Below are 9,935 nucleotides of genomic sequence, written 5' to 3'. Positions count from 1 at the left end.
GGATACGGATGGACTCAAGGCGAGCCACGGGAGCATAGGTTTCTCCAAAGTCAATTCCCTCAACTTGAGAGAACCCTTGAGCCACCAATCTTGCCTTGTTCCTCACAACATTTCCAAACTCATCTTGCTTGTTCTTGAATATCCATTTAGTGCCAATAACATTGCGGCACCCCTTTGGCTTCTCTACTAAGGTCCACACTTTGTTGCGCTTGAAGTTGTTGAGTTCTTCGTGCATAGCTTCCAACCAATCCGAATCTTCAAGGGCTTCAAATACTTTCTTGGGTTCCACTAATGAGATATAGGCATGATGATTGCTAAAGTTAGCCAATTGCCTTCTTGTGGAAACCTTTGCCCTTACATCACCAAGAACCTTATCATGAGTGTGTCCACGAAGTTCAAGGTTCCTATCTCTTCTTGCTAGACGACGGGCCTCGATCTCCTCCTTGGTTCTTCTTGGCCTTGGAGGTATCACTTGATCAACTTGATCTTTTGGGTCCCCGTCTTGACCTTCAACTTGAGCAACTTCAATTTCTTGAGAGTGCTCAAACTCATGTGCTTGATCTTGGACATCATTTGGTGCGGAGCAAGTATCAAATGGATACTCGTCGGAGCCATCATGAATTCTTGGTTGATCTTGACCTTGATATTGTCCTTGATCTTGTCCTTGATCTTGCACACAAGAGGGAGGGTTTTGTTCTTGTTCTTGGGTTGGTGCATCATTTGCTTCACTTGATGGGGTTTGTTGATGTTGAGAAGATGAGGGCTCCACCGTGGTAGAGCATAGTCCTTCCCGAGACGCCACACCGTGTCCCTCAACAGGGCGGAAAAATCCCACACCCATTCTTACTATGGCATCTTGAGGTATTTCATCACCTGCACATACATCAACTTGCCCCACTTGGGAGCCATCATTTTCTTCGAACTTCACACTACCAGATTCGATGATAATCCCGGAGGCTATATCAAAGATTCTATAAGTGTGAGATTTGGCACCGTAACCAACAAATATACCCTCCAAAGCTTTAGGAGAAAATTTAGATAAAGGAACCCCTTTGATTTTGTAGAAACACTTACACCCGAACACCTTGAAGTATGAGATGTTAGGCTTGTTGCCGGTGAGTATTTCATATGGAGTCTTGTTCAAGCCCTTGCGGAGATAGAGCCGGTTAGAGGAGTGACAAGCGGTGGAGATGGCTTCGGCCCAAAAGTTATAGCGGGATTTATACTCCGCCATCATAGACCTTGCCATATCCATAAGATTCCGGTTCTTCCTCTCCGCAACACCATTTTGTTGAGGGGTGTAAGCAGCGGAATATTGATGTCGAATCCCCTCATCACTAAGAAAGTCATTGAGTGTATAGTTCTTGAACTCGGAGCCGTTGTCACTTCTTATTGCCATAATGAGGAGGTTGTGTTGGCGTTGCACCTCGGTAGCAAAGTCAATGAATATTTGTTGAGTCTCATCTTTCATCTTGAGAAAGTAGACCCAAGTGTATCTTGAGTAGTCATCAACAATCACCAAGCAATGTTTCTTCGCACCAAGACTTGCATGAGTAACGGGACCAAAGAGATCCACATGAAGGAGCTCCAAGATCCTCTTGGAAGAGATAATGGTCTTGCTTGGATGCGGAGAGTCATGCATTTTGCCTTCAACACAAGCCCTACAAACACGATCTTTGGCAAAAGACACATTTTCCATTAGTCCCACAATATGGTTCCCCTTGTGGAGACTTTGCAAAGTTCTCATGTTGACATGGGCTAGGCGGCGATGCCACAACCAACCCACGTCCGCCTTTCCGAATAGGCACATCGCACTTGTCGTGGTGGTCCCCGAAAAGTCCACCACATACAAGTTGTGTTCGCGATACCCAATGAAAGCGACTTTTAGAGTCTTGCTCCACAAGAGGACCACAATATCATTATCAATAAAGACGGCGAAACCCATCTTGCCAAGGGCGGAAACGGAAAGCAAATTGTAACCAAGGGTTTTGACAAGCATGACATCCACAAGAGTAATGTTGTGTGCAACCACAACCTTGCCAAAACCCAATACCTCGGATGTAGAATTATCGCCAAAGGAGACGGTGATACTATTTATGTTGGGCCTCAACTCCTTGACGAGATTCTTGCCGCCGGTCATATGACTTGTACATCCACTATCAAGTACCCATTTTGACCCTCCGGCAGCATAGTCCTACATGAGATCAATTCTTGGATTTAGGTACCCATTTTTCAATGGGTCCTCTTTTGTTAGCAACAAGGGTCTTTGGGACCCAAATAGACCAAGCAACATAACCATCATATGGACCAACATATTTAGCATAAACATCACCATAATAATCTTTAAAAAGAACATAGTGAGGGTCATCTATTCCCGCACCATCATCATTAATGGTCTTTCCCTTTCGGGTTTCACCATTAGCTTTCTCATGTGCGGGCTTGGCCTTTTTCTTATTTGCCTTTTTAGCCTTGGCATTATAGCCAAGTCCCTCCTTCCCATTGTTTGACCTTTGCTTACTCAAAAGATCATCCAAGGAAATTTTACTTTGGGGAGAGGAGGCCTTAGCAAGTTCATCCTTCAACCTAGCATTTTCCTCAATAATATTTGCATGATCACATGAGGGAGTAGAGGTACTAGGTATGTCATATGAAGCAAGCCTAATTTGAAGTTGCTCATAAGACTCGGAGAGGAGAGAGTATTCACTCTTCAAGGCTTTGTGAGCCTTTTCTAGTTCATCTAGATCCTTCACAAGTTTCTCATGATCAACACCAAATTTGGCCTTTTCCTTTATAAGCACTTTAGTCTTAGCTCTAGCAAGATCTCTAGCTTTAGTGAGCTTGTTAAGTTTATCTTGAGGTTCTTCAAGATTTTCTAGCCTCTCTTCAAGAGATGCTATAGTTTCTTGACATTCCTCAAGAGAATTTTTAAGAGCATGTATTTCTAGAGAGTCTTCTCTTTCTATTTGGCACTTTTTCTCAAGAGTACCATTTAGTTGAGCTATACGAACCATGAGACTTGAAACATGCTTCTTAGTGTAACCTTGTAGGTTATGAATGAAATCATCAAACTCTAGCATTTCTTGTTTCACTTTTAGACTAGCAAGATCAACCCCTAAATCATTTGAAGTGTTAGGTGTAGAGGGGGTAGGAGATGATACCTCGGAAGATTTAGCCATGAGGCAACTTTCTTCCTCCACATGAATGACCTCATTGGGAGATTCACTTGTTGATGACGAGTTAGTGGATAGGGAGGCAAGGGCAACCAATCCATTTGAGTTTGCATCTTCTTCATCATCAACATCTTCATCTCCAGAGGTATACTCTTCTTGAGTTGATAGCACAATAGATGTGTCCAAGGTGGACCTTGCCATGAAGCAATGTGCATTCTTGAATTGAGGGTTCTCATTGGGTGAATCAAAGAGAGAGGAAGAGGGAATGTTGGTAGTGACAATGGCGGCCACTTCTCTTGAGCTTTCCTCTTCATCATCACTAGCACTTTCAATCTCATCGGAAGAGTATTCTTCTTTAGTCACTAGCACAATCCTTGAGGGCCTTTTGCCCTTCTTGTTCTTGTTATAGAATTTCTTATTGGGGGGCTTTGAATACTTGCCCTTTGAGTCTTTGCTCTTGTCCTTGGGGATGAGCATTCCACCATGAGTCTCCCTATTCTCATAGGGACATTCGGCAATGAAATGGCGCTTGTCATTGCAATTGTAGCAAGATCTTGTTCTTGGGCCCGAGCTTGAGGGACCCCTTGAGTTGTTTCTCTTGATGTTGTCTTCCTTGGCCTTGGATGGATCAATCCAAAAGGTGTTTGCATGGAACGCCATGTGGTCATGGTATTGGTGTTCCAAGTCTTCCGGATAGTCCATGCTCCAAGATGCCCTATAAGATTCTTGAGGAATCACTTCTTCCACGAAGTTGACCACCAAGGCAAGGTTGGACCCTTTAATCATCCCAAGTGCACGATTGCGAGAATCATGAGAGTTTTGCTCAAGCACCTTGAGGGCTTGCATCTCGTGCACGGCTTGTTGAGAGATAAGAGAGGCATAGCATTCTCTACCAACAAGAGTCTTGACATCAATAGGCTCAAACGGCATCATGCAATCAATGTACTTTTCCTTGATCCAAGAGTCATCAATGTGAGTGGCACCAACATTCCGGAAGGCGCCGGCAACGGTGAGAAGTCTTCCATACATGTCTTCATGATCTTCATCCGGTAGCCTCATGAATCCTTCGGCTTTATTCCGAAGAGCATTATACTTGTTCCTTCTTGTGCTCTCACTTCCAATGCAACTCGCGGCCAAGCCATCCCAAGCTTCCTTGGCGGTGGTGAAGTGCCGAACACGAGACAACTCCTTTGTCCCCACACTAGTTTGAATCATGTGCAAGGCGGTGTTGTTGAGTTGACTATCAACCGCTTCTCTTCTAGTCAACTTGTCGGGGTTGTAAGGCTTGAAGCCTTCCACGATGATTCTCCAAAGTTCATTGGAGGCACTGCGAACATGAGAGCTGAACTCAAATTGCCAAGTATCGTAATCATTAACAGAAAACTTAGGTGGGTCGCCTCGAATGTTTATATGAGGGTGAGGAACCGGTATATCGGGAGATAGAAAAGGTGGAGCCACTCGATTGTAGCTCTCACCTCCACTAGTTCCTCTAGGAGATGCAATGGTAGATTTGATAGTGTTTAAGTCATCACCATCCACGGGTGTGGCCGAGGAGGGTAATACCGAAGCATCACCCTCTTCTAACGCATCCGTGACATTACCCTCTTTGGTGGGAGCCACGGGACGGGGCGGAGTCAAAAGCTCGGAAATCATCTTTCTCATGCTTTCCATTTGAGCATCCATGGATGACCTCAACGAATTGATATCATCCATGGTGACCATCTTAGCCTCCCCTTCCGTAGGTCCATCGTCCGGCATACTCTTAGGCGGTTAAGCCCGAAATAAGAGCCGAGGCTCTGATACCAATTGAAAGGATCGTATGCCGCACCTAGAGGGGGGGTGAATAGGTGCTAACCAATTTTTAGTTCTTTTTCGATTTAGGCTTGACACAAAGGTAAATTCTCTAGATATGCAACTAAGTGAATTTACCTATATGACAAGATAAGCAATTAAGCAAGATATAGCTACGCAATATAAGAGATAGAATAGGATAGAGGTAACCGAGAGTGGAGCACGCGATGACACGGAGATGATTCCCGTAGTTCCCTTCCTTTGCAAGAAGGTACGTCTACGTTTGGAGGAGTGTGGTTGCTACGAAAGCCAAACCAACAGCCACGAAGGCTTCACTCAGATCTCCGCTGAGCAACGCCACGAAGGCCTAGCCCACTTCCACTAAGGGATTTCCTCGAGGCGGAAACCGGGCCTTTACAAGGTTCTTGGGGCACACATCCATAACTGAATTGGAGGCTCCCAAATCTGTAACAATACAACAATCAACAACAACACATCAACACAAATAAACTAGGGAACCAAATAGGAACACTAGCATGAGATCCCTCAAACAAATGAGGGGGAAATGAAAAACGCTTCGGTGAGGATGTAGATCGGTGTCTTCTCCTTCGAATCTCCAAAGATCAAGAGCTTTGGTTGGGGGAGGAAGGAGATCTTGCAAATCTTGTGTTTCTTGAGGTGGCTCTAATGGAGGTGAGGCTTGGCTGATTTTTGAGCAATGATTGAGCAAGCTTCCAAGGTAGAAGAAGGGGGGTATTTATACCCCCCAGAAATCCAGCCGTTGCAGTCTTCGGGGGGCCGGATAATCCGGCCTAAGTTGGGGCCGGACAATCCGCCCCTCACCAAAAATCCGGCCTATGGAAAAATCCGGCCAAATGTCCGGCCAAAAGTCCGCCCCATGTCCAGGGCTGCTTCGCGTCTGGTCCTTAGCCATTTTTGAGAGGGCGGGATATTTCGAGAAAATCCGGCCCGGATTATCCAGCACTAGGGAATTTCCGGGCAAAAGTCCGGCCAATAATCCGGCCTCTATATTGAGCCACATTTCCTCTGGTCCTTAGTCGTTTCTTGGGGGGGCCGGATATTTCAAGAAAATCCGGCCCGGATAATCCGGCCCTATGGAATTTCCGGCCAATTGTCCGGCCAAAATTCCGGCCCCTGTACTGAGCCACAATTCCTCGAGTCCTTAGCCAGAAAATGGGGGCCGGATATTTTGCAAATATCCGGCCCGGATTATCCGGCCTGGTGGTCCTTTTTCAGCTGTCTTTTGTCTCGTGTTTCCACACAAGACACACACATATTCATGTACCTATATACATCCTGCACCACTTCATCAAACATTAGAGTATCGCATACATTGACATCAAACACACAAAACATATTGTGAGAGATGTTCTTTCAACAAGCACATGGAAATGCACCCCAGCTGCAATATCAACATGTGTGGCTTATCACTGATTCTTCATTGATGAGGTTACAGGAGGAGGTGCTGGAGCCAGGCATGATGAGCCAACTTCGGAGGTTAACACAAGGAGAGATTGGTCAATGAATAAACTGGGAGAAAGAGTGATGATGTTTGAAAGAACGTTGATGGGTGGAATGTTGCACAATAGGTTGGACAAATTTGCTAGCACTGGTAGAAAAACGGCCTTTAGTCGCAGTTCGCAACTGGCATTAATCCCGGTTGCACAACCGGGATTAATTATGCGAGACTAAAGCCCCCCCCCCCTTAGTCGCGGTTGCTTACGAACCGCGACTAAAGGCCCATCCACGTGGGCGTCAGGCGTCCATCGGGGCGGAGGACCTTTAGTCGCGGTTGGCCAGACCAACCGCGACTAAAGGTCTCCGCAGGTTTAGGGTTTTAGCCCCCCTAAATCTGGTTTCTTTTTAATTTGTTGTGTTTTATTTCTTTTATATTTTATTTTGTATTTTATTTTAATTTTGAACAAGTTTCAGTACACATATTGTACGCTACTATATACACGTTACACGTTGATGCATATGAATATACAACTTTAAACAAGTTTGAAATTTCAAACAAGAACAATTCAAGAGGAATATATAATATTCAGTCTCGGGTGACCATATACAAGAACAACTTCAAAAAAGTTTCCATATACAATTTATCAAATTAGAAGTTCTTCGTCCTCGTAATAGTGTTCTCCTTTAGGATGGACGACTTCCCTCATCAAAAATCCTGCCAATTCCTCTTGAATTGGTCGGAAGTGAGCTTCTGGATTAAGCTTCTTCCGCAAGTCATTCCTCCACATGTTGATATCCTCAGCCCTCCGCTCAGAGGTGTATCGTCGGATGAACTCACACACATAGTATCCACATAGATTGGTGCCCGGTGGCTGAATATCCACATTAGCTATCCTTGTAAATCTTAGCTCATCTTTGAAATCACCGGTTATTTTATCTTTGAACCGTTTCCAAACCCTACAGGGCAAAAATATTAAATGAACAAGGGAGTTATTAGTTACTTGATATAAGGAAACGAATGAAAGAGGCCGATATAGTGCGCAAATGATTGAAAATAATTACTTTTGCAGCATTGCTCTTATACCGGACCAATGCTTTGAATCCATATTCAGAGAGTCCATGACGAGAACTCTGGAGTTGTCATATTCAATTATTAGCAGAATTCAGTGGAACCTGCGGACACGTTACACGCACAGTCATGCATAAGTCATCGATTAGACATAACATGCATGGAGTAAACAAAAAAGAATGTGCACAAGATAGAAACACTTACCCAAAATGGTAAGGAAATAGAATTTGACTTTTGAGTTCCTCCTCTGTAAGAAACCGATACAAGTCTTTCTCCACGTCTTTGGGGTATCTTTCTAACACATATCCTTTAATGATATGTGGGTCAATGAATCCAACATCAAGGATGTTCTTTCTTTTGCATTCCCCAAGTTGCATTCTGCATAACAGCGTACACAAGAGTATAGTTAGGACAATATAGTGCAGGCAATGAATGAGATGAGGTAGAGATTTAATTATAGAAATAAATCGATACTTACATAACGTAGCAACTCAGGATAGATTTGTCGAGCTCGCGCAGATTGAACAATTGGAACAATTCACTCATATGAATTTGTACATAGTAATGTTTGAAGTGATGCTCCTCTCTAACTTCCGCATAAATATATTCTTTGCCGGCCTTATTTTTTATGAAATCCTTGTACCAACACCAAGTGGTCACCATATTTATTTTGTTTGAATTTAACATACAACAAGATGAAACATTCAAAGTTAATAGAATTACTAAATTGCCTTACCCTAACTCGTAGAACGGATGCATATAAAATATTTATATATATTTTTAAAAACTTTGAAGCATATTTAAACACATTTTTTACCAAACTAACTTTACTAAAATATTGGATGATTTTATTGTCCTTACATAATATACTCTCATCAAACTCTACGTATCCACAGACCAAAAAGAGAAATAAATTGATAGAAAACAAATTAAGGTAAAGCGAAAGTAAAATAGCATCATTAAATTATTTCCTTCATTATTTACAAAAATCAATCTCATTCTTCATTCACCTTTTTTGTCTTTAGTACTCCCGGTCTCCATACAGGCTTAACTTTTTTGCTGTTCAATATTTTTGTATCCTTAAATTTTATTAACTAAACGTCACTTCTTTAATTAGGAGATTATTAAATTATTATCCTATATTACATTACTAGATTGATATATACATTCCAAAACATACTTCTGTCTTTCATAAAGAAAAATAGAGTCAATATTAATATATTTATACTAATTTTTTTTACTTCTTTATAACTCGTTGTATCATCATATGTGTTGATTTTTCACGCAACCTTTAACATGCCATAACTTTTATATAGTCCTGAGTTAGTATTATTTTCCTTTATATCTTAACACGTTAACACGGTTTCTATATATTAGGACTAATCTACTTTGTCGTACAACTTCAAAATATTTAATTGTGAACTCACTTTTTTGTGAACTCGGTTTGGTGAATTCATAAATCCACAATTTGTTGTAAAATATGTGTTGGCTTTTTCAAATTTCATTCGTGAAGTTTCCAAAATATTATCGTTCATGTTTTGCTCGCATATTAATTTTCATGCCAACGAAGGTACTTAATTTTGATACATGTTTTGTGTTCATATGATTGTATTTAAATATCTCCAGAGAGGTTGTAAGAATAAAATAGTGACTTTGATGGATATTTTCTAGCTTAATTAGGTTTAATAAAATAGAGAATTCTAGATTTTTTTTTACATGTGGTTGATTGTATACTCTCCTCCTACTCTCACTTACTTTTGATGTCTTGTGCTTCGATGGATCTTAAGAACTCCATCCCCGTGGGGCCTTGGGGTCCTCCTTTTATAGTTTTTTTTAATTGACAGAGGCCTCCCTTCTTCCAGTCATCTTCATGTTGGTGTACGAGTAGAACTACACCGATGGTATAAACACAAAATTCTGGCAATGCTCGACTATGAGTTGGAAAAAATCCAATAATGGTGGCATCAATAGTGCTCTGGGTATTTTGGAGAGCAAGTCATTCTGCAATAGATGTGCCACCTCGTCCGTTGCTACCTTGTTACCTCCAACGGAGGCGACTTTCTATGAAAAGTTGAGACCTTTGAAGGATAAAGTTGAAGGGTTGGAGAAGCGGCTTACTTGGATATATGAGGAGCAAGAATACACCTCATAGAAACACCTTGAACGAAAATGACTTCAACTATTCCTTTGACAAAGTGTTGTTGTCTCGAACTGTAAGAAGTCTGCCCTAGAGGAAATCATAGAGATGATCATGTTTTTTGGTATCCATGAGTTATTTTAATGCATATCCATATCAGCAATTTGTATCGATTAACAATTACATGAGTTTCTTGTGAAAAACTCTTTAATTGTATGGTTTTCCAAAGTTGTCCCTAGTCGGAGTTCATGTGAGGACACACACGTGAATATTAGACTAGCACATCGAT

This window comes from Lolium perenne, chromosome 1, assembly GCF_019359855.2.
Source record: "Lolium perenne isolate Kyuss_39 chromosome 1, Kyuss_2.0, whole genome shotgun sequence".
NCBI lineage: Eukaryota > Viridiplantae > Streptophyta > Magnoliopsida > Poales > Poaceae > Lolium > Lolium perenne.
This window is presented reverse-complemented; position numbering follows the sequence as displayed.